At 39.9% G+C, this 26,083-nt stretch overlaps 1 protein-coding gene across 13 annotated transcripts in view; it reads right to left on the bottom strand.

The window, feature by feature from the left end:
• The window catches only part of SRBD1 (S1 RNA binding domain 1), a 256,608-nt gene that overhangs the window by 133,923 nt on the left and 96,602 nt on the right, over nt 1-26,083 (bottom strand). Inside the window, exons 15-16 of one of the 13 annotated variants that reach the window (XR_016230406.1) lie at nt 8,093-8,192; nt 2,434-2,484 (exon numbers count right to left, since the gene is read on the bottom strand). The exons of 11 other annotated variants lie outside the window; for them this stretch is intronic. The gene's annotated coding sequence lies outside the window, so the exon portion shown is untranslated. Of the gene's footprint in view, nt 1-2,433; nt 2,485-8,092; nt 8,193-26,083 lie in introns of those variants that run through there. One more of the 13 variants, XR_016230405.1, reaches the window with a different exon arrangement.

The following is a 26,083-nucleotide window of genomic DNA, read 5'->3' as shown; positions in this document are numbered from 1 at the left end:
CAAAGCCAAAATTAACTATTAGGATTACATCAAATTGAGAAGTTTCGGTACTGCAAAAGAAACAGTCAGACAAGTGAAGAGGCAACCGACAGAATGAGAAAAAATATTTGCAAACTATGCTAGAGATAAAGGATTAATAACCAGAATCTACAAAGAGATCAAGAAACTCCACAAGATCAAAACAAACAACCCACTTAAGAGATGGGCCAAGGACCTCAATAGACGTTTTTCAAAAGAGGAAATCCAAATGGCCACCGGACACATGAAAAAATGTTTAAGATCACTAGCAATCAGGGAAATGCAAATCAAAACCACAATGAGGTTTCACCTCACCCCAGTGAGAATGGCTCACATACAGAAATCTACCAACAACAAATGCTGGCGAGGATGTGGGGAAAAAGGGACACTAATCCACTGTTGGTGGGAATGTAAACTGGTAAAGCCACTATGGAAGTCAGTCTGGAGATTGCTCAGAAACCTGAATATAACCCTACCATTCAACCCAGCCATCCCACTCCTTGGAATTTACCCAAAGGAAATGAAATTGGCAAACAAAAAAGCCATCTGCACCTTAATGTTTATTGCAGCTCACTTCACAATAGCTAAGACATGGAATCAACCTAAATGCCCATCAACAGTAGACTGGATAAAGAAATTATGGGATATGTACTCTACAGAATACTATACAGCAGTAAAAAAAAAAATGAAATCCGGTCATTTGTAACAAAATGGAGGAATCTGGAAAACATTATGCTGAGTGAAATAAGCCAGTCCCAAAGGGACAAATATCATATGTTCTCCCTGATCAGTGACAACTAACAACTTAATACTTTATCCCTCCTAGTATTTGTTTGTTCTACTCAATACTATTGGTTGAATTCTGTAATTAATACACAGTTATTCTTAAGTGTTGAAACTTAACTGAAAAGTGATCCCTGTTAAATACAAGAGTGGGAACAAGAGAGGGAAGAGATGTACAATTTTGGACATGCTCAGGCTGACTTGCCCCAAACGGTAGAGTTAGAAACATACCAGGGGATTCCAATTTAATCCCACCAAGGTGGCATGTACTAATGCCATCTCACTAGTCCAAGTGATCAATTTCTGTTAACAATTGATCATAATGATAGGACTAAGAGTCAAAGGGATCACATAAACAAGACTAGTGTCTGAAAATACTAACCGATAGAATAAAAAGGGAGAGAACGATCCAACATGGGAAGCAAGATACATAGCAGACTCATAGAATGGCGGATGTCCTAAACAGCACTCTGGCCTCAGAATCAGCCCTTAAGGCATTCGGATATGGCTGAAGAGCCCATGAGAGTATTTTAGGCATGGAAAGCCAAGACACTCTGGCAAAAAAAAAAAAAAAAAAAAAAAAAAAACAACAACAACAACAACAAACACCAAACCTAAATGAAAGATCTCTGCGAGTGAGATCCTAGTGGAAAGAACAGGTCATCAAAGAAGGAGGTACCTTTCTCTGAAGGGAGGAGAGAACTTCCACTTTGACTATGACCCTGTCGGAATAAGAGCGGAGTCAGCCAACTCAAAAGGCTTCCATAGCCTTGGCAACTCATGACAAGAGCCTAGGGTGATTACTGACGCCATAAACAAGAGTGTCAATTTGTTAAGTCAACAACAGGAGTCACTGTGCACTTACTCCTCATGTAGGATCTCTGTCCTTAATGTGCTGTACATTGAGATTCAATGCTATAACTAGTACTCAAACAGTATTTTTCATTTTGTGTTTCTATGTGGGTGCAAACTGTTGAAATCTTTACTTAATATATACTAAACTGATCTTCTGTATATAAAGAGAATTGAAAATGAATCTTGATGTGAATGGAAGGGGAGAGGGAGCGGGAAAGGGGAGGGTTGCGGGTGGGAGGGGAAAGCCATTGTAATCCATAAGCTGTACTTTGGAAATTTATATTCATTAAAGTTTAAAAAAAAATTCAAATGACTCAGACTTAAATCCCTCTTACCCTAACTCCTATCCTTCTGAAGTTCAGTTTCCTGACCTGCAAAATGTGAATGACACAACGAGGGGGTTGTACTTCCCAATTACGAACTCAAAGTCAGTATTTGAAGGCAAAACTCTTGAATTTCTGACCGTACTAACATTTTTTGTTTTTACAAAGCAACAAACTATTTGGACAATTTTGTTAATCCAGAGTACTGGACTGGGCATTTGGTGCAGCAGTTAAGCATCGCTTGGAATGCCTGCGTTTCTATATGGGACAGTTTCTGGGTGCAAGGTCCAGCTCTGCTCTACTCCTGAAATGCATCTCCTGGCTTCACCGTGGTCCAGCCATGGCTATTTGCAGGCATTTGAAGAGTAAACCACTGAATCAGGAGATTACTGTCTCTCTGTCTCTATCTTTCAAATAAATCAAAATAAATTTTAGAAACTTTTAAAAGGGATATTAATAACTTCAACTTCATTCTTCACAAATTCCCATGCTCTGAAGTGGTAACCTAGTGAAAAAGCAAAACGCAGGGATAATTGGCTGTGGTGAAGTAACATCTAGGATAACCAGCAGTTCCAAATAACACAAATACAATTTCATAAGCTAATGGGTGTGAATCTCAAGAAAAAACAAATTTGAGAAATAAAATGTATCTAACAAGTCACCTGTGAAAGAAAAGAAAAAGATGACTACTACACTTTATCTCCTGAAGTGAGAAAACACCATGCAGAAACACATTCCAGCACGAATAATTTTGCCAACTCTTAAGTTAAAATTAGGCAGAAAAGTAACTCTCTGATCTGTTTACATAGTGCATGGCTAGAATGCAGACAAACACATGTCATGCTTCTGAACTCTTCTTAGCAACAATGAAATGGAATGGGGGTGCTGGAACTTTCTGAGACCTTCTAGCTCCATCATTATGGAAATCCGCCAATAGTCTGAGTCAGGGTTTCCAGAAGAAATACTTATTTTCATCACAGTTTCTCTGGAATATATACTTTTTAAAGTATTCTAACTATCATTTAAGTCGCTTTCAAAATTATTTAACAACTTCCTTATTCCTTATAAATTTTACAGCATTAACAATTTTCAAAGTACTATCAATGAAAAACTGCAAGTCTGTCTTAAATTATAAACAGCAACGACAGAACATACTCTTTACCAAACATCTCTCTTCAGTCTTTTTAATCATGGATGTCTACTCTTCAATTTTAAAAGCAATTTCTATCTCATAAGAAAACAAATAAGTGAATGATATGACAAAGACACTTGGAAACTAAAACTGCGTCGAGTTCAAAAACAGCAAATTCATTGAGAAGCAGGGAACAAGAGCATAAGAAATTACATCCCACTGGGGCCGATGCTGTGCATGGCAGGTTAAGCCTCTGCCTACGGCACCAGTATTCCATATGGGTGCTGGTTTGAGTCCCGGCTGTTCCACTTCCAATTCAGCTCCCTGCTAATGGCCTAGGAAAGCAGTGGAAGATGGCCCAAGTACTCGAGCCCCTGTACCCATGTGGGAGACCTGGAAGAAGCCCTTGGCTCCTGGCCAAGCTCCAGCTGTTGCAGCAATTTGGAGACTGAACTAATGGATGGAAGAACTCTCTCTCTGTTTCTGTCTCTCCCTCTCTGTAACTCTGCCTTTCAAATAAATTTTTAAAAAATCTTTAAAAAAACAAAAAGGAATTATATCCCACTAGACATCTCTTTGTACCAACTTAAGAATTAAAGGAGAATTCTTACAAATAGCTACTGAGTGTGAGCACTCGCAGCTTAACAGGGGCAGATGCTGCTGTCCTACATGTGCATTAATGATTTCCTTAAACTGCACAACAAACCTATCTCTGAAAATGAGCTATCCTGCAGAGAGGTGAGATGTTTTGCTACAGGTTATGTAACTAACAAACTAGTAAGAGGCAGATGCGAGAACTGAACCCAGTCTGACTCAAGAGCTAGCTTTTTTTTTTTTTTTTTTTGACAGGCAGAGTGGACAGTGAGAGAGACAGAGAAAGGTCTTCCTTTTGCCGTTGGTTCACCCTCCAATGGCTGCCGCGGCTGGCGCACCGCGCTGATCCGATGGCAGGAGCCAGGTGCTTCTCCTGGTCTCCCATGGGGTGCAGGGCCCAAGGACTTGGGCCATCCTCCACTGCACTCCCAGGCCATATCAGAGAGCTGGCCTGAAAGAGGGGCAACTGGGACAGAATCTGGCGCCCTGACCAGGACTAGAACCCGGTGTGCCGGCGCCCCAAAGCGGAGGATTAGCCTAGTGAGCCGTGGCGCCGGACTAAGAGCTAGTATTCTTAACCACTATTTTGAGCTTTACATTATATTCAGGACAATAAAGATATTTGATTAAATTCACATACTCATGAAGAAAAATTATTACAGTTCTCAGATTACTAACTGGCAAAGTGCAGCTTAGCTAGATTAAGAAAGATGCCCAAAGTCTGCCAGTTAGCAAGAAGAAGATTTGAGGTTCAAACTCAGGATGGTATGAATGTAAAGTCTGCTCTTAAACTGAACACTGTCCCACCTCACTAGGAGGCAGCAACTCCACTACCACCATCACAACCCTTCACCTCACTGAGGTCCTGATTCATCGTCCTCTATCTCACTGGACTACTACCATGACAGGGTAGATACAAAAAATCAAAACAAATTATTTGAAGAAGGAACATTGGCTGCCAAGAAAGACCTGAAAAATCATTTAAGTATTATGATAACTTTAAGCCACCTCTATACAGAAAGTCATTGTCAATATTTTTTGAACCAATTATCAGGTGATCAGTCATAAATTCACCTCTTCATAATCACTGCACATGTGGCTCACTCCATGACAAGTCCTGGAAACACTCTAAAGGGAATCCTGGGGCCAGCGCCGTGGCTCACTAGGCTAATCCTCCGCCTAGCGGCGCCGGCACACCAGGTTCTAGTCCCGGTCGGGGCGCCGGATTCTGTCCCAGTTGCCCCTCTTCCAGGCCAGCTCTCTGCTGTGGCCAGGGAGTGCAGTGGAGGATGGCCCAAGTCCTTGGGCCCTGCACCCCATGGGAGACCAGGAGAAGCACCTGGCTCCTGCCATCAGATCAGCGCGGTGCATCGGCTGCGGTGGCCATTGGAGGGTGAACCAACGGCAAAGGAAGACCTTTCTCTCTGTCTGTCTCTCTCACTGTCCACTCTGTCAAAATAAATAAATAAATAAATAAAATAAAGGGAATCCTGGAATCCCGGGTATAAGCGTGATGTTCTTCAGCAAATTCTGGCTTGTCTTCTGGGTCACCTATGTTTTGTTCCCCTCTGAAACCACTCCAAGTCAAATACTCTCTCTTGACTTTACACGCAGGAGAAAGAAAAGGGAGAGATCTAATAAGTTCGTTTCAAAGTGCTGAGAGCTTAATGTGTTCAATTCAAAAACAGAATTTGAGATAAACTACTAAACATACAGATTACACCAAAGGGAAAACGAATATCCTTTGTTCTTATGAAGGGGACATGAGACCAGCATTGCAGTACAGAGGGTTAAGCTGCTGCCTACATCACCAACATCCCATATGGGTGTCGGTTCAAGTCCTGGCTGCACCGCTTCTAATCCAGCTCCCTACTAATGGCCTGGGAAAGCACTGTAGGATGGCCCAAGTCCTTGGGCCCCTACCACCCACATGGGAGAACCAGATAAAACCCCTGGCTTCGACCTGGCCCACCCCAAGCCATTGCAGCCATTTGGAGAGTGAACCAGCAGATGAAAGATGTATTTCTCTCCCTCTCTCCTTTCTGTAACTCTGACTTTCAAATAAATAAATCTTTTTTTTTTTTTTAAAAAGGGGGAGGGAGGACAAAATAGACATTCTCAATATATAAGCAAAAATATGAGCAGGACCAGTACTGTGACATAGAGGGTAAAGATGCAACCCATGATGCCGGTATCCCTTATGGGCACCAGTTCATGTCCTGGCTGCTCCACTTCTGATCCAGCTACCTGTTAAAAGCCTGGGAAGGCAGCAGAAGATGGCTCAAGTGTTTGGGGTCCCTGCCACCCATGTGGAAGACCCAGAAGAAGCTCATGGCTTCTGGCTTCAGCCTGGCCATTGCAGCTGCAGCCAGCACACTGTGCTGATCCGAAGCCAGGAGCCAGGTGCTTCCTCCTGGTCTCCCATGTGGGTGCAGGGCCCAAGCACTTGGGCCATCCTCCACTGCACTCCCAGGCCACAGCAGAGAGCTGGCCTGGAGGAGGGGCAACCGGGACAGAATCCGGCGCCCCAACCGGGACTAGAACCCGGTGTGCCAGTGCCGCAGGCAGAGGATTAGCCTAGTGAGCCGTGGCGCTGGCCACAACACTTTTCTACATGCTTTGTGGGCAAGTCTATATTGTCTAAAGTACTTACAGAAACACCTATTTCCACAAAAATAATGAAAATACTCTTAATTTGTCATTATATAAATAGGTGTACATGTTTGAGAGGACACATCCTGACTTCACAAAAAAAGTTTTGTTTAAAAAAAGGCTAAGTTCTTTAATCAAGTATATACTGTAGGAATTTTTAGTGATTCTGTGGGAAAAGGTATTTTGTTAATGTAAATGTAAATCTGAAGAATGTAAACTCTGAAGAATGCTTCTACAGGACATATTAGTCACCCAACTTGTGAGTGAGTACCATGTACTAGGCACTTCTCTATGCCTGGGGATATAGCAGTAAACAAATAGTCAAATATGCACTGTAACTACAGAATTTATGCTAGTAAAATTTGCTAATCCTTAACTTTAAAAAACAATAAAACCTAATAGCTAAATATATATTGATAGTGAGTGCTAATATACTGTGCCAGTAAAAACATTTTTCAAAAGCGAAGTAGCTCTCAGAAAGGTGGTACTTAATCTATACATAGTGTATGGAGTTTCTATCTCATCAACCACCCATCAGCATTAAATATAACTTTAACATTTTAAAAATCAGTTTGAACATTACTAAACCAAAGTGTTTTCCTGTTATTTTGCTGTCTTACCATTTAAATGGTCAGTTCTGTCCTTACATTCTCTACTGTATTTTATTTATTCTCCATTTAATCAATCCCTATTCCTTGTTGTGAGTGCCACACTGTTTTGTAGTATTTAATTTCTTTTTTTTTTAAGATTTATTTATTTATTTGAAAGGCCGAGTTACAGAGACAGAAGTAGCGAGAGAGAGACAGAGAGACAGACAGAGAGAGAAAGGGGTCTTCCTTCCGCTGGTTCACTCCCCAGATGTCTACAATGGCCGGAGCTGTGCCGATCCGAAGCCAAAGTGCAGGGGCCCAAGGACTTGAGCCATAGAAGAGTGCTGGATAGGAAATGGAGCAGCCAGGACATGAACTGGTACCCATATGGGTACTGCAGATCGGGCTTCAACCTGCTGAGCCACAGTGCTGGCCCCTGTAGTGTTTAATTTTAAAATTGTAACTCAAATTTATATCAGTGAGGCTTTTCAATACTGGATGTCGTGGTAACAAACAAGCCTAAAAACAAGCAGCTCCTGGTAAGCAACTGAAGCAGCAGGCGGCTAAATCCCTCAGAAGACAGGGGAGCTATTCAGAGCAACGGGAGGTGAGTCTGACAAGCTTTGGGCTAGTCACACTAAGTTACAGAGTGTTAATCTGGCAGAAATGTCCTGCTGACTTTAAGTAAAAGTTAACTCTCAACTCAGCCTCTGAATGCAGAGTTTCAGAAATAATTTGGTCAATTTTGCTTAATTTATTATTTACGTGCAGGAGTAATTGGCAGTAAAAATTTAAGTCTCAATAAAAATTCAAAACACTCTTTCTGAAGCAAAAATAAAATGTCATAAATTTGTGGGTGATTTTTTGCAAATACATAAAAATTACATGTCTTAAACTTGGTAACATTTTAGATGCCATGAAATACAATAATATTTTTTGCCATCGTAAGAATTCTGTATGATTATTATCACCATTACTACAGGTAGAAAAACTGAAAGGTTAAGTAATACACCCAAGGGCATAAAACTAGCAAAATATTGAAGTCTACTTGGAATACAGAAATCCAGCTCTGCTACGCAACAGTGTTCCTTCAAAGAGTGTAGAATATTTACGTAATTATCTACCATAACTACCTCCAAACTTACCCAAGCACTGTTATATGGGATTATTGTGAGCAGATTGAAGGAATAGTATTGCACGGTAATTTCCAAGTTGGCTGGCAGCACTTGTCAATCCAATTGTTTACTAAGTGGAATGGAGAAGACAGAAGGAATTGAGAGACTGGTAGCTGCTTCCAAGCCCCAGTTCATGCCTGTTTCTCTTAATCTATAGTACCTTATTAGGAAACCACAGCTATGGACAAGTAGGTAGTAATTTTCCGTTTTACATTTTCACATGCTTTCCTTAAGAATCAACCAAGGCCGGCGCCACAGCTCACTTGGCTAGTTCTCCGCCTACAGTGCCGGTACCCAGGGTTCTGGTCCCGGTTGGGGTGCTGGATTCTGTTCTGGTTGCTCCTCTTCCAGTCCTGCTCTCTGCTGTGGCCCAGGAGTGCAGTGGAGGATGGCCCATGTGCTTGGGCCCTGCACTCGCAAGGGAGACCAGGAGGAAGCACCTGGCTCCTGGCTTCGGATCAGCACAGTGCACTGGCCGTAGTGGCCATTTGGGAGGTGAACCAATGGAAGGAAGACCTTTCTCTCTGCCTCTCTCTCTCTCACTAACTCTGCCTATAAAAAAAAAAAAAAAAAAGAAAAAGAAACAAACAAACAAACAAACAAAAAGCAATCAACCAAGAGAACATCTTCTTTATGAGTTGGACAGCCTGTAAAAGGATAGCTTAGAAAAAGACAGAAAATAGAATAATGACCTGAAATATTTCTAGATAAAGAATACAGAGATATTTGATCAAAAAAAGCTCTTAAAACACAAATATCTTATTTGACTTATTTTACTTACAACAGTGAGCTAACAATTTATAAACTGATGAAGTATGTACCTTTTTACTTTGTACAAGTAAAACAATATATTTACATCCCATTTTCCCAGACAGCAATAGCAGATTTGGGTTTGTTTTCTCCATGGCTTTCTCAAGATGAGTTCTTGAAATGAACAAAGCTGTAAGGGAGAAGAGAGAGGCGGGGGGGGGGGGGGGGAGTTGGAGGGGAGAAGGGTTGGGAAGAGAGAGAGGAATCTCTCCAGTTTTGTCTAACAGAATTTCTAGCAAAGTAAAGAATATTGAGAAAGCTTAGAGAATTGATAAGTAATACAAAAAGCTATAAGAAAAAAATTAAAGTTATCCTAGGAATGATCTCAAACTATAATTTTTTAAAAAGATTTATTTATTTACTTGAAAAAGTTACACAGAGAGAGAAGGAGAGGCAAAGAGAGAGAGAGAGAGAGGTCTTCCATCTGATGGTTCACTCCCCAGATGACTGCAATCTGAAGCCAGGACCCAGGAGCTTCTTTCAGGTCTCCCACGTGGGTGCAGGGGCCCAAGGACTTGGGCCATCTTCTACTGCTTTCCCAGACCATAGCAGAGAGCTGGATCAGAAGTGGAGCAGCTGGTACTCGAACTGGCGCCCATATGGGATGCCGGCACTGCAGGCAGCGGCTTTACCTGCTATGCCACAGTGCCGACCCCATCAAACTGTAATTTTTAAATCAAACCACATTTATAGCTCTAAAAAGTTCAACTAGATAGATCCCAGTTAAAGAAGACCATTGAAAAAGGAAGCAAAATATTCAGTTTCCTCAAATATAGATAAGTGAAAATATTGGTTATTCCCAGGAAAACAAAGGGAGCAACTTTATAGTCCTCACTGTATATCCATAGCCAGGGGGTCCTCAACTGTATAACATGTGAACCTGTTGACCCTCACCAACACCTCACCTTACACCCTGCATCTTTCAAACTAAACCTTAACCTCCCTGATCTGGAGACAAGAATATTTTTACCAAAATATAATAAGAAACAAACTGTTCATACAGCCTACAAGGGCCCAAGTGCTGGTCAATTAAGGAGTATACAGGGTTTCCTTGATTAAGTACAATTTTCATTAAGTACCTACCCACAAAGATTAACCTGAAATCCATTTAATACACTTGTGTGGTCACTTTAGAAAGTTAGTAGAAAATGAAATTAAAAGATTATTTACGTACAAAAATTTTTGAAATCCATGCATAATTTTTCATAGCTTGCATTTTTTCATGAGCTTTCTGAAGACCTCTCATATGGACAAATTTCAAAATTTTTGTACCAAAATAAATCAATCTTTGAATTACATTTTTATGAACTTTTTGAATTATTCTTTATTTTGTAATTCCAGAAATTGTAGTATTTGATGGGTCAAAATAAAATTTTGTTACTTTTGTTGACTTGGGCCTACAAGTTATATGGCTTTTTTTTCAAATCGTTTATTCATTTTTCCTGGACCATTAACTTTGGGAAATCTCTGATGCTTGGGTTAAATCTGTTTTTGCTTTAAAGAGGATGGAATGTGCCTCTGTTACATCCTAGTATAGCACTCTTCCGAGTACTTTCATACATAATTAATTTAATCTTTGCAACAATCTTATAAAGTTACTATCTATTATTATCCTCATTTTACATATGCAGAAAATGAGGCATAAAGACCAAAAAGCTAGTCAGTAGTGGAATTAGGATTTAAAGTCAGACAAACAATACTTCCCTGTACAAGTGCTTCAGATTTAAAACAGATAAATCTAAAACACAACACACCAAAAGGACAAAAGAACAGAAAATTACATTCCAGGCAAGTATTACCCAAAGAAAACTGTTCCAGATGTCATCAAACAGAGACCAGCAAGCTGACAATTTAAGGCCAGCACAGAGATGGCAAGTGGCAAGATGGCAGGGCCCAGCAGTACTCCTATGCTGTTACTGGGCCATGTCATGTCTAGGCCTACAGGAGTGTATCTGCTCAAGCTATGAATCTGGGTTGACTGAAGAAGGGCTGGAGGAGATAGCCCTCTGAAGCCCCATGGCTAGCTCAGGCAATCATGTGAGAATATAAACATCAGCACCTGTTCTCACTGCCACAAGGCAGTTTGGTTTTGCATCCTTGATGACAGCTACATTACTGAATTCACCACAAGGATGCAGCTCAATGACTACAGAGAATTAGTAAAGGAGAGAAGGAAGGCACTAGATCCACAATATATAAGAATTCCTGGGGGTGGCATCGTGGTACATCGGATTAAGCCAGTTCAAGTCCAGGCTGCTCCACTTCCAATCCAACTCCCTGCTAATGCACCTGGGAAAGCATTGGAAGATGGCTCAAATGCTTGGGTCGCTGCCACCCATGTGAGAGACCCAGATAGAGGTGTTGGTTCCTGGCTTCAGCTTGGCCCACCCCTGGACATGGCAGCCATATGGGAAGTGAACCATGGAATGGAAGATCTCTTTCTCTCTGTCTCTCTGCCTTTTAAATAAAAACAAAACAAAATAAAACCAAAAAAGAACTCAACAACAAAAAGGCAAAACTCCAATTCAAAACTAGGCAAAGGACTTGAATAGATGTTTTTCCAGTGAGGTGATACAAATAGCCAATAAGCCCATGAAAAGATGTTCAATATCATTAGTCACTGGAGAAATGTAAATCAAAATTACAATGAGATACCACTTTACCTCTACCAGATGTCTATAATAAAACAGAGAGGGGAGTGGGGGGAGAGTGAGAGAGAGAAAGGAAATAGGGGCAAGTATTTAGCCTGTAGTTAACATACCCACTTCCCATATCTGAGTGCCTGGGTTCAATAATGCCCAGCTCTGGTTCCTGACTCCAGCTTCCTACTAATGTAGATCCGGAAGGTAGCAGTGATGCACAAGTAACTGGGTTCTTGTGACCCATGTAGGAGGCCTGGATTCAGTACAATGCTTCTGGCTTCAATCCCACCCAGGGTCCACTGCAGCATTTGGAGAGTGACCAATAAAACAGAGCTCTCTCTCTTTCTCTCTCTCTGCCTCTACCCTGTCTTTCGGCCTCTCAAATTTTTAAAAGAGAAAATAAAAAATGTTGACTAAAATGTGGACAAATTGGAATCTTCCTTCACTGTTGGTAGGAAATCAAAATGATACAACCACTGCCAAAGCCAGTTTAGCAGAGCTTCAAAAATCAAACATAGAATTACCATATGACCCAGAAATTGTATTCCTTATTTATGCAGAAGACCTGAAAGCTGGGATTCAAACAGATATTTGTTTACCAATGTTCACTGCAGCATTACACACAATAGACAATAGATGGAAACAACCCAAGTGCCCATTGACAAATAAGTGGAAAAACAAACTGGTACATACAAACAACAGAAAATTATGCAGCCATAAAAGGGAATGAAAGTCTGATACATGACACAAAATAGATGGACTTCAAAAAGTTTTGCAAGTTGAAAGAAGCCAGACAGAGAAGGATGAATCGTGGATGATTCTCCTTATAAAAGGTACGTGAAACAGGCAAATTAAAAAAGTACAATAGAGGTTATCAGGAACAGAGAGAAGGTGGTAGGGAGAATTTGTTTAATGGATGCAGTGCTTTTGTTGGGGATGATGAAAATACTTTGTAAATAGAAAGTAGCAATAGTTCCAAAGCACTGTGAATGCAATTAATGCCACTGAATTTTATGTTTATGAAAGGTTAAAGTGATAAATACAGTGTATGCAATTTATCACAGTAAAAAAAATTTTTTTTGACAGGCAGAGTGGACAGTGAGAGAGAGAAACAGAGAGAAAGGTCTTCCTTTTGCCATTGGTTCACCCTACAATGGCCGCCACGGCTGGCGCACTGCGGCCAGCGCACCGCGCTGATCCAAAGGCAGGAGCCAGGTGCTTCCTCCTGGTCTCCCATGGGGTGCGGGGCCAAGCACTTGGGCCATCCTCCACTGCCTTCCTGGGCCACATCAGAGAGCTGGCCTGGAAGAGGGGCAACCGGGAAAGAATCCGGCGCCCCAACCGGGACTAGAACCCGGTGTACCGGCGCCGCTAGGTAGAGGATTAGACTATTGAGCCGTGGCACCGGCCAGTAAAAAAATTTTTAAAAGCAGTGAGATAACAAACCAAAAAATAGATCCAAAAACTGTAAAAGGATGGAAACAATGCAAAGTATGTCCTATGACTATAATGGGATTAAATTAGCAATGTAAGAAATTTGGGAAATTAAATGATATAATCCTAAACAACTAACAAGTCAAAGGAGAATCAAAAAGAAAATTAGAAAATACTTTGAGATGAACAAAAAAGGAAGACACAACATACCAAAATCTATGGGCTACAGCTAAAAAATGCCTACAAAAAGAATAATAGCTGTATTTTGCTATCTTCTAAAACGAAAGATCTCAAATCAACAACCTAAACTTCCACATTAGACACTGGAAAAAGAGCAAATTAAACTTAAAGCAACCAGAAGAAATGAAATAATAATGATTAGAGCAGGAATTAATGAAAGAGAAGAAAAAATAACAAATTCAATAAAATCAAAAGATGATTCTTAGAACACATCAACAAAATTGACAAACCATTAGTTGAGTTGACCAAGAAAAACTGGAAAGAATTAAATTACTAAAATCACAAATGAAAAGGTGACATTACTACTACCTTTACAGAAACAAAAATGATTTAAAAAAACAATAACTACACGCCAATAAAGTAAATAACTTAGATAAAATAGACAAATTCTTAGAAACACACAAATTATTGGATATGATTTAAGAAGATATAAATGATTTGAAAAATCAGTATTAAGTAAAAAGATACTAAATTTGTAATTTAGAAAACTATCCACAAATAAAAGTCCAATTCACCACTGAATTCTATCAAATACTTTAAAGAAGAAGTAATATAAATTATTCACAAACTCTTAAAAAACTGAAAGAGGAGGTATACTTCCCTATTCTTTATATAGTCAGTAGTACCCTGGTGCTAAAATCAAAGACATCACAAGAAAACCGTAAACCAATTATGTCTTATGAATATGAAAGCAAAAATTCTCAAAAAAATACTAGGAAATCAAATCCAGCAACATATAAAGAGATTCACAGGGGCCAGCCCTGTGGCATAGTAGGTAAAGCTGCCATTTGCAGTGCCGGTATTCCATGTGGGCACCAGTTCAGGTTCCAGGTGCTCAAATTCTGATCCAGCTCTCTGTGGTGGCCTGGGAGGGCAGTCCTTGGGCACCTGCACCTATGTGGGAGACCCGGAAGAGGCCCCTGGCTCCTGGCTTCAGCTTGGCACAGCTCTGGCCTATGCGGCCATCCGGGGAGTAAACCAGAGGATGGAAGACCTCTCTCTCTCTCTCTCTCTCTCTCTCTCTGTCTCTCTCTCCCTCTCCCTCTCCCTCTCCTTCTCTCTCTTATAGCTTTTTCAAGTAAATAAATAAATCTTTAAAAAAAAGAGAGATTTATAGACCTTGCCCTATTAGATTTAACCCCAAAAATGTATATTAATGTAAAATTAATACATGATATCATATCAACAGAATACATATGATAACCTCAATAGACCCAAGAAGGCATTTAACAAAAGTCAACATTTTTCATGATTAAAAACACTCAACACACTAGTATTAGAAATGTGGGGAGCAATCCGGACTGGACTAAGTTACTGGAATTAAGACTTATTCTATGCATCTGCTCTCCCACAATATGGCGCTGGGAGAGGAGAAAACAGCTTCTACCCAGCTGCCTCCAGTTCAGCCAATAAACAGCAGGACTTGCTCCTGATTGGAGGAGAGCAGCGTACTCGGCGTGTGGGCAGCCGAGTTGGGATTGGCAGAGGAGGACTATAAAGGAGGAGAGAGACGGCATGCACCAGGAACATCTAAGGGGAACATCTAAGGGGAACACCTGTGCAGCCCCCGAGAGAGCCGGCCGGCGGTGTGCCGCTCCCCTGCGGAAGTGGGGAATGTGGCCAGGGGGAACTGCCCTTCCACGGAGGTGGAAGGGACAGTAGCCAACCTGGGAAGAACCAGCAGCAAACCCGGGGAGGGCCGAGCAGATGAAAGAACAGCGCAGGGTCCTGTGTCGTTCCTCCACGAAGAGGGGGAGCGACAAGAAAGGCACTTCCTCAACAAGATAAAGATTATGAAGGAAAAACACACAGCTAGCCTCAGTTAATGGAGAAAGATTGTATGCTTTCTTTTAAGATTGGAACATAATGAGTATGTGCACTCTTGTCACTTCCATTCAGCATTTCATTGGAGGTTGTAATCAAGGCAATTAGGCAAGAACAAGAAGTATTTCCAAATTCCAAGTTGGAAAGGAAGAAGTAAACTATCTTTATCCATAGGTTACATGATCTTCTATAGTAAAAATCTAAAGGAAGTTGCTAAAAAATTATAAAAACTAATAAACATGTTCAGCAAGGTTTCAAGATACAAAATCAATCACAAAAACCAACTGTTTTTTCTACACACTTACAACAATCCAAAAATGAAATATAAAAACTCCACTTACAATGGCAGTATGAAGAATAAAATATTTAGGTATAAACTTAACAAAAGTATAACATTTATACTCTGAAAACTATAAAACATAGTTGAAAGAATTTAAAAGAGATGTAAGTAAATGGAAAAACATCACATGCTCATGGATTGAAAGACATTATTAAAATGGGAATAATCCTATCAGAATTCCCCTGATTTCTTTGTAGAAACTGACAAGCTGATTCTAAAATTCATCTGAAATTGCAGGTCACCTTGAATAGCCAAAACAATCTTGAAAAAAATGTAAAACTTACTATAAAGTAATACCATGGTACCTATTCCATTCAATGGAATAGGATACAAATAAACCAGCACACCATTCATCAACTGATTTGGACAGGGTATTATGATCACCCAACAGAGAAAGGAGAGGTTTTCAAACAAATGTTCCTGGGACAAATGAACAGCGACATGCCGAAGAACAAAGCGGGATCCTTAGGTTACATTATGCATAAAAATGAACTCAAAATTGCTAAAAGAACCGAATGTAAGGCCTAAGGCTATAAAACTAATAGTAGAAAATGTAGTAAATCTTTTTGATCATGTATTTGGCAAAAGGTTCTTACATATGACACTGAAAGTCAAAACAACAAAAGAAAAGTAGATAAACTAACCTTCATCTTTAAAACTTTTGTGCCCCAAAGGTGATCATTAAGAATGTGCAATAGGGCTGGTACCATGCCTCACTTGGTTAATCCTCCATCTGCGGCACCGGCATCCCATATGGGTGCTGGCTTCTAGTCCCGGTTGCTCCTCTTCCAGTCCAGCTCTCTGCTGTGGCCCGGGAAGGCAGTGGAGGATGGCCCGAGTGCTTGGGCCCCTGCACCCACATGGGAGACCAGGAGGAAGCACCTGGTTCCTGGCTTCGGATCAGTGCAGCACTGGCCGTAGCCGCCATTTGGGGAGTGAACCAAAGGAAGGAAGACCTTTCTCTCTGTCTCTCTCTCACTGTCTATATCTCTACCTGTCAAATAAAAAAAAAAAAGAAGAAGAAGAAGAATATGCAATAGTAGTGGGTGTTTGGTACAGGGGATAAAACACTGCATAGGATGCCTGCATTGTAAAGGCAAGTGTCCTGGCTCTGCTTCTAATTCAGCTTCCTGCTGATACATACAATCAATTAACTGGGTCCCTGCCACTGATGTGGGAACCAGGACTTTCTGGCTCCTGCCTTCAGCACGGCCTGTACTTGGCCATTTTGGGTATTTGGGGCATGAACCATCATATAGAAGATTAAGCTATCTCTTTTTCTTTCCCTCTCTTCCTCTCAAATACACAAATAAATAAATTTTAGAGCCTGGGAATGAAACAATAGTTGCCCAACTCCTTGTTCTGCACTTTGCAGAGAAATATCTACCTTCTTCCACCATCCCAATGTCAGTGACTGGCTTTCTATGAGCCAGATGAGAGAACCCAGGTTGGGGGTTCTAGAGCAATAACTCCAACTAGCCTGGGGAGCTGTTCTGCAACAAAATGGCAACTATGAAAGGGCTACAGTCCTAAGTGGGCTTCTTGTGCATAGCACACTGGCCCCTGGTCCACAATAATCCATCGGAGCTGTTTTGCAGCTGCCTGAACACTTTGTTTGTCTCAGAAACAGCCTGAAGTAGCTGACTGTAGACAAGGCACCGTTGGCCTAACAGCTTGTTGGGTGGACTAAACTAAGCTTAACTTCAGTTTGAAATATGGGGAAATGTCTTTGGTGAGTAGCAGTCTTATAATTATGATGCCAGGACACTATCTCTGGTGCTAATTTGGGCAGTTAGAGACCCCTATTTTTAACAGATTACTTTGTAACTTGTTAAACAGATTTTATAACTTGGTTTGGTTGAATGACTTCATGGAATTTTGTCTCCTTCCTTGCCTCTCTGGTTGACTTTTTCATAGGTCTTAGTCCATTGTGGGCTTTGGATTGGCTCTTCAGGAGTTTTGATGAATGGGCCCTTTGGGCCCAAGTGAAGGGAAACTTCCCCCCAAACAGAGTCAGAACTGAACTTAGTTGCAGAGGTGCTCCTAACAGACATCTATGGAAGGCTGAAGTCCAGGCTGTGTACCCTGGCATTCGTTGTTTGTCTAAAGTATCCTAAGATTTGTGTTGTACATGTTGTTTGTAATTTTATAAAGTGTTAACTGTTATGTGTGTTATACATTTGTACATGTTGTTTGTTGTATCTATGTGGTAAAAACTCCTAAATAATTGTATTTTTGATTGGCATATGGATAAATGAGCACTCATACAGATTAAACTTAAATTAACCTAAAATTGTTTTAAATAAAAAAATGGGAGAAACACTGCAGAGATAGAATCAATAGGACATACTAGCAGTCTAAATGAGGTATATGACACAATAAAAAACTTTAAATTACAAATTGTACACCCAAGAAATGTCATCAACAAAAGATGGGTTTATAAAATAACAACAATACATGAGAAACGGTAGGGTAGAGAGCCAAAACAGCAGGTAACTATGGCTGAACCTGAAACACTAAAGTGAGATTCTAGAGCTAACAGAAGGCATTGAATTTGAGTCTGAGAGTCTAGAGAGGACCTGAAATTAATGATATACACATGGAACACTCAGGGTCAGGGTCAGGGTCAGGGTCAGGGTCAATGCAAAAGATGAAGCTCCAGAAGCAGAACAAGAGATTATCAAGGAAATGAAGACATAAAGAGAAAACATAGGTATTGAGGAAACTATCTGAAGTGTTGTCTAAATTTAAGAGCCAGGAATTGGTGATAGGATGCATAGAAAGAATGCCTAACAGAATTAGAAGCAAGACTATCACAAGGGAATGGGAGAGCATCACTTTAGGAAACTGAGAGGAGTCTGGATAAGCTAGAGATTAGAAGAGGCTGCTGCACTGCACATAACATAGTCAGTGAAGATGGTTTCAAGAGGCTTTGACTCCACAGTGTGTAGCACAGACCAAGAACTCAATAAATAATTGTTGAATGAATGACAAAATGAATGATGGTCAAAGGGAAGAAAATCATCCTATATAACCAGAAGATACCTGAATATGACAGTGAAGATGACAATAACCATGTTACTATAATAAGATCTCAGGCTTCTAACCATGAAGGGGAATTTAAACAAAATGCTTCACTTCTCTGTACAATGCCAAAAAAAGGATGCTATGCATTCACTAGATTTTGAAGACAAACTTCCTCCCAAGATATTAAATTCAACAAGACAGATACAATTTACATTTTTCCACTAAGCATAGACCTGTCACTTCTCACTAAGAAAAGGTAATCAGAAGGAAGATGGGGGTGGGGGGGTAATAAAAAAAAAAAAAAAACACTGAAGACAAGTAGAGGCAAATCAAACCTGAAAGATCTAAGATACTTCAAAAGCCCAATACACTCCTGAAGTACTCTCAGGTCTGCTTTCTTTATCTGCTCCTCATACCTCCCCATCAAAAATCATGAATGAGAAAAATGTCAAGACCTCAATCTGGAACTTTGAGGAGTCCTTCCCATCCTTCCAATCTTTCTGCACCCAACAAAAATTCATTAAAAAGAAAAAAGACAGATAAATATTTTTCCACCAAAGTCTGCACAATCTAAAAGTAGTATTTCCTATTTAGAACCAGAACTTAAAAGGCTTGAGAGGCAGGACCCCACCAACACTTGGAGAGTAGATAAGATAGCATGTGTCCGGCACCCCAACAGGGACTAGAACCTGAGGTGCTGGTGCTGCAGGCGGAGGATTAGCCAAGTGAGCCATGGCGCCAGCCTGAATAGCGACCTTAAAATCAGTGAATTTTAATTCAAAATAAGTCTGGCACCTTGAGGAGATGAAAATCACTAAATCCTAGAAATCAGAGCATATGGGGAGTGGCACTGTGGCACAAAGGGTTAAAGCCCCAGGCCTGCAGGGCTAGCATCCCATATGGGTGCCAGTTCGAGTCCCAACTGCTCCACTTCCGATCCAGCTCCCTTCTAATTCACCTGGGAAAGCAGAGAAGGATGGCCCAAGTCTTTGGGCCCCAGCATCCATATGGGAGACCTGGAAGAAGCTCCTGGCTCCTCGCTTTGGATCGGCTCAGCTCTGGCCATTGCAGCCATTTGGGAAGTGAATGAGCAGATGAAGACTTCTCTCTCTATATATATAACACTTTCAAATAAATAAAATAAATCTTTAAAAAGAATTCAGAGCATATGGTTTGAATAGAATTCTTCTCATTATCAAAGTTATTACAAGAGACTTCTTTGCATCTATATCCCATGAAACTTTGGCAATACCAACGGCTGAATTCTGGGCCAAAATAAGATGCTGAGTATAAGTTACAGAAGTAGAACATGATAACACCAATGATGATAGAGGCATGTGTTAAACAATGGAATATCTGAATTCCAACCTGCTGGGAGTTAAGAGGGTTGTCTAGCAAAAATCTTCTCATCCTTTTCAGTCCTATAGTCAGAAAATAATTATGTTGAAAGGAAAAATAAAAAAGCTTTGAGGGGCCGGCGCTGTGGTGCAGCAGGTTAATGCCCTGGCCTAAAGTGCCGGCATCCCATATTGGCACCAGTTCGAGACCCGGCTGTTCCACTTCCGATCTACCTCTCTGCTATGGCCTGGGAAAGCAGTGGAGGATGGTCCAAGTCCTTGAGCCCCCACGCCCGCATGAGAGACCCGGAAGAAGCTCCTGGCTCCCGGCTTTGCATTGGCACAGTTCCAGCCATTGCAGCCAATTGGGGAGTGAACCATTGGATGGAAGACCTCTCTCTTTCTCTGCCTCTCCTCTCTCTGTGTAACTCTGACTTTCAAATAAATTAATAAATCTTAAAAAAAAAAAAAAGCTTTGAAGAAGAACAGGAATTTTAAGTACGGGGGTACCTGAGTAAACATAAGAATCAGTAAAAACTATATCCACCAACTGCTAAACTGGTGACAAGTTCAAGTTGCTTATCACTAAGTAACTAATAAATATCACTTTCTATCCTTGGTTACATGGCCCTTGTCAATCAAGCTATAGAATCACGTAGTTAATATATTTGAATGACAACATATGCAATCCTATGGACAATTAGGTCCATATTAGGTAAGATATATAAAACTTCAGAGTCCTAAAAAAACAATGTGAGTCAACCTAAAGACTACAACTCTCCAATTCAGGAAAATTAGAATGCTTACAAAATAACATACTAATGACTTTCTCTCCCTCTCTCCTCTACCTCTCCCCGTCCCCTCTACCCCTCTCTCTCTTTGAGATTTATTTATTTGAAAGTCAAAGTTACAAAGAGGGAGAGACAGAGACAGAGAGATCTTCTACATACTGGTTCACTCCTCAGATGGCCACAATGGCTCGGGCTGGGCCAGGCTGAAGCCAGGAACCACGAGCTTCATCCAGTTCTCTCACATGGGTGGAAGGGGCCCAAACACTTGGGTCATCCTCTGCTGCTTTCCCCAGACTATTAGCAGGGAGTTGGATCAGAAGCGGAGAAGCAAGGCCAGGAATCAACACCCATACTGGCTGCCAGACTCACAGGCAGCGGCCTTATCTGGTACACTACTACTGTGAAAGCCCTGATATTGATGACTTTCTAAGCAGTATAATCCTTCACTTTCAATTCTCTATGACCATGACGGGTTATATCATATAATTAAAGGAACATACCCTGTATAAGAAGATGTGTTTAACTTTGAAGGTGGAGAGAGAATAGGGGTTGAAGAGAAATATAGTATGAATAAAAGGTATCTACCTTCCAGCCTTCATTCTAGTATCTCCTAATTTCTATCCATTTCTCCCTTTCTCCCTTTCTCCCTTTCCCTTTCTCTCTCTCTCTCTCTCTCTCTCTCTCTCTCTCTCTCTCTCTCTCTCGTTTTCTCACCCAGAATTCACTCTTCTAAATGTGAGGGATGAGCCATAAACAAGTATGATACATGGCAATGGCAACAAGTTCTAAATTCTATATCCACAAAAGGGCAAGATGCACCACTCTTGTCTTCCATAATCACAGGTGCATATGCCACATAAACTGTGTACACTGCTTACCCCTCACACATACTAGGCTAGACCCGTGTAGCTCATTCTATATTGTCTCAAATATCTGTTTTCTATGAAAAGGCCACTACCAAACTCATTTGTGTCCATTGTATTGTTGGTTTCTTACACTTTACAGGCCAAAATCTTTGGTTCAATAAATTGCCACATCCATATCTGGGTTGAAATTTATTCTCACAGTATATATTAATAAAAAGTAAGTGAGTAACTATAAACAAAATTATAGAATATCAACAGAATATACTATTTCTAAAGCATTTTACTGCCATACAAACACACACTAGCAAGTATTATTTACAGAAAGTTTTATTTCAATAAATCTTACACTATCTACAAGAATGAATATGAAGGCAAGCAAATTTTATTTTCTAAAACATTCCATGATTTCTCTTTTTCTCTATTTAGATTAAGAGAGTTCTATGGTTAACACTGAGAACAGACCCAGAGACAGCCCTAGTGATAATCTAAATAGCAAAATGCTTTCTCATAGTTTTTACCTAGGAAGAAATAGCCAACCACTATTTGGGGGGAAAAGGAATGAAAGTTCCAAACTTTAGCTACAAGAAGTTCTACCCCAATATATTCAGCCCAGAACAGAGACAGCAGCCTCTAAAACACATGTTGACAGGAAAATAAACATTCTGCAATACCTAGGGCAAGCCTTCTTGAGTCCTGTCCCCTTTGTTCTTTCTTCAGACTTGGTTTCCCACTACTACATTTAGCAGCTTTTGCTCATACAGCTCCCGTACTGAATAAACAGGCTGTGAAGTTAAACTGGTCAAGCAATTTCTAAATAAGATAGCAAAATTGCTTTCTCTTCTTTCTTTCATTGAGGTCACCTTCTTCAGTCTTACCATAACCAAAATGAATGCTTCTTCCTTCACATGCAATGCACTCCACTCAACATTGGCCAACTCAAAGAAAAACACAGTAACAAACAATACTGGGATAAGCAAGTTGTAAAAGAACAAGCTCTAAACCTCATTTACTCTCTTTCTGGCTAACTACTGCCACCCCATCACCACCACCTCAACCTGACCCTCAACCCCCACCCTGCCTTGAACAACTGCTTTAGATTTCTTTTAGCACAGCAAGCAAAAGCTTGTAAAAGGATGCAAACCAGCTGAAACATTTGACAGACAGTGCTAAATACCAGGGAATTTCTATCAACCATTTTACTTTAAAAGGTGCTTTGATGTTGGCTATCTTTCATGTACCTCTTTCATGCCACATTAATAAAGAAAACTGGAGCTGAAGTAAATCAAGACCCAAGGTCACGTCTAGAATTACAGCACTGTAGGTACCTGATGAAATACGGATTAATGCTGCATGAGTAGTGAATAAAAGCACCTCCATGCACCAATCGGGCAAGTTTTACAAGTGTTTGTGAACTTTTTTCTGCAACTAGACCTGAGACACCTTTAATCTCCCATACCCCTGAAACCTAATTATCATAACGCGAACGCAAATGTTAGGGTTCCTTCAAAATCCAAGTGCTATGAAGCGGAAAAGTAATGCGAATTAAGCTGGTGTAACCTTAGAAATGTACGGATGTGGGGAACTTGAAAGTGGTATTTCAATACGGTAGAAGGGCAGAACACAAAGATTTAGCCACATAAAATACATTAAAATCAAAAGGGAGCCCCCACCTGCCAAAAAACACATATAAAACACAAATGAGGTAGATTAAAGAACTACTATTTTCAAATATCAACTTTTGGCCCCCGAATCTCTAAGGCCTATAACCAAGTGATAAAGATCTCAACAAAGGACTCCAGCAATTCTGAATTCCTCTAATGTAACTGAAAGGCCAGCAAGAACCACAGCGACTCTGTACAACCCAAACAGGAGTAGTAAGAAAAAATTTAAAATGTTCCTCTGGAATCAACTGAATACATTTTTTAAAAAAGCATTGGCCAAAGATTAGGGAAAACAGCAAGTTGTTTAATGGCAAAGGAAAGACAAAAATATGAATGAGAATAGACCCAAGAGTTAACAATCTCAAAGTAAAAACTGTTCCATCAGTAATCACTGATAATGCAGTCTTACCCTTACACATCTAATTTACTTTAGGAACTCTAAACAAAAAATGAGCTAAGAGTACTCAATATTAATACATTTTCTACATGTCTGGTTTCAACACAACATAGAATCCAGCACTAACCAAGACAGTTACTGAAATTCCCAAAAGATGGACACTACATCCCTGTTTCCTAACTTCACCAAAAACATCATGAATTGAAAGATATATATATATATCATTATTTCACCTGCTTATTTAGTAGCATTAGTCTGTCCTGTGACAGAAAATATTATTTATCTGATGTATGTCCTTCAAGAACTAACAGAACTATGTATATATGAAATTCGTGAACTTTATTCTATTTTCAAAACCACAGTAAAATATCAATTTGGAGAATTACCTAAAGATGTAAAACAGTACATTCACAGTAAGATTAGACAAAGAAAAAAATGAAAAAAAAATTTGTTAACCATATTTAATGGTTAACAAAAACACTCATAAAATCCTCAAGTTTCCTATTGTTGCATTAATGCTGAACATATTGTTGTTTAATTTACATTTTAGGTTCTGTTACAGCATACACTTGTCTAAACAGAACATCTGTTTTGGTTATAATACACTGTATCTTTGGCAAGAACTTATAATAAAACTAACAAAAACAATCAAGAATCTGTATTAGATACGGCAACAAAAGCAGATTTGTAATAAAAAACCTAAAGAGGAGAAATGACCATCACTGGGCTCTAGGCCAGTTCTAATCTAAGTCAATAAACAAAGATCTGTAAGAAGGACCACAGTTAAGGGTGGATTGAAGTCACTCCTGCAGATATTTAAATTGGACTTAAGGACACAAAAACACATGGGTTACAGAACTGGCAAAACATTTTATTTTGGTCAAAAACTGTCAAACTGAATTCAAATCCAAACAGTATTTTAAAATCAATCTATCTCTCACTCCAATTATTCATTCCTTATGCCTCCTTTCCCAACAAACTTCACTGAATCAGTCTATTTAAATATGTAGTTTTAAAAACTTTCTGACCTTTCAAAAAAACACACACAAATTATATTGGTTTTAACTCAGTTTCATTTTAAGATTCATTTAAAATTTTAATATTCCTAGCGTCCTAGAAAGGAAACCTTATAGAGTTCACTGTTTATAATAGTCACAGAAACAGAGCAATATCAACAGGTAAAAGGCAACAAAATTCTAAAATGTTACAGGACATCTGTCACTACAGAAAGAACTGAGAGATTTAAATACTGTTATCACTTTAACTTGTTTTAAAAGCATCAAAATCAAACTACTATTCAGAAAACAAGTTAGGCTATTCCACATTCCAGGCTAATTCATGACTTTTATCAGCACTAGAACATTATAAATGGAAGAAAAGAGGATGCTCAAATACAAAAAAAAAATCTATTTTCACATTGCACCAATAAGAAATAAATAACACAAATCACAACATTCCCTTCACATAGAACAGCATTCACTTTATCACATAAGGAGCTTTACACAGTTACATATCGCTTAAGTTCCAAAGTTGAACTTGATTTGTTGGAAAGTAAATTTCTTTGAACTAAAGAACAAGAAAAAGGTCCAGGTGGATTAGGGTGGGGATGTGCTGCACATTCATCTGATAGAATCACCCTATGATCAGAGTTTAAAAACAACAAGAAGAAAAACCTTACAAACCATTTCAACAAAATTTCTACCAAAAATTCCCTCTAGCAACACATGTCATTCATCCCTATGACAGTTCATGTTGCTAGATTAGGTCTTAAAGCTTCAAATCTTTCAACAACTTTTCTGGGGCCAGTCCCGGGGCTCAACAGGCTGAGCACCACTTGCAAGGCTGGCATCCGTACCAGAGCGCTGGTGTGAGTCCTCGCTACTCCACTTTCGACCCAGTTTTCCTGTTAACACTCTTGGGAAGGCAGCGAAACACAGCCCAAGTACTTGGGCCCCTGCCACCCATGCAGGAGACCCAGATGGACTTCCTGGTTCCTAGCTTCCTGGGCTCCCTCCCTGACATTCTGCCTTTCAAATGAATAAATAAATAAACCTTAAAAGATTTTTTTTTTCTGATGGTGATTCAAACAGACTTCTGTGTCCACCAATGAGAAAAAGCATGACACCAAACCTTGATTAATTTATCGACTAAAGCTTAGCCACAGTATCTGTGGCATGGCACTGGAGACCTCACACAAAACATCAAACCCTTAGCTAATCAACATCCTTTGGGGAATCACATAACTAAATCTCTAGTTTGTCCCTAAGAGTATTAAGAGACTAGCAAACACTGTGCTGAGATCCAGATGCATCCACCAACCCAATTTTCCTAACAAGAAATGACCAAAATGTTTTCTTTATAAGAAAGGTAATATGATTTTCAGTGGTTATAGCTCTATCATCCCTTCCTAAGTGCTCACAAACCAACTTTTCATAATAATCATCTTGCCTGATCAAGATCATCCTCAACAGTTATTTGTACAGTCTATTCTGTTTCTCCCTTGGGAACATCAAAATAACACCTGCCTCTCTCCAAGTTTCCACTATTCCTCAACAAGCACAAACAGTGGAATTAAAATTTTATTTATAAATA

This window comes from Oryctolagus cuniculus, chromosome 2, assembly GCF_051225735.1.
Source record: "Oryctolagus cuniculus isolate XC-2025 breed Fujian yellow rabbit chromosome 2, ASM5122573v1, whole genome shotgun sequence".
NCBI classification, from domain to species: Eukaryota; Metazoa; Chordata; class Mammalia; order Lagomorpha; family Leporidae; genus Oryctolagus; species Oryctolagus cuniculus.
Note: the sequence above shows the minus strand (reverse complement) of the source record. Positions and strands in the feature narration are given on the sequence as shown.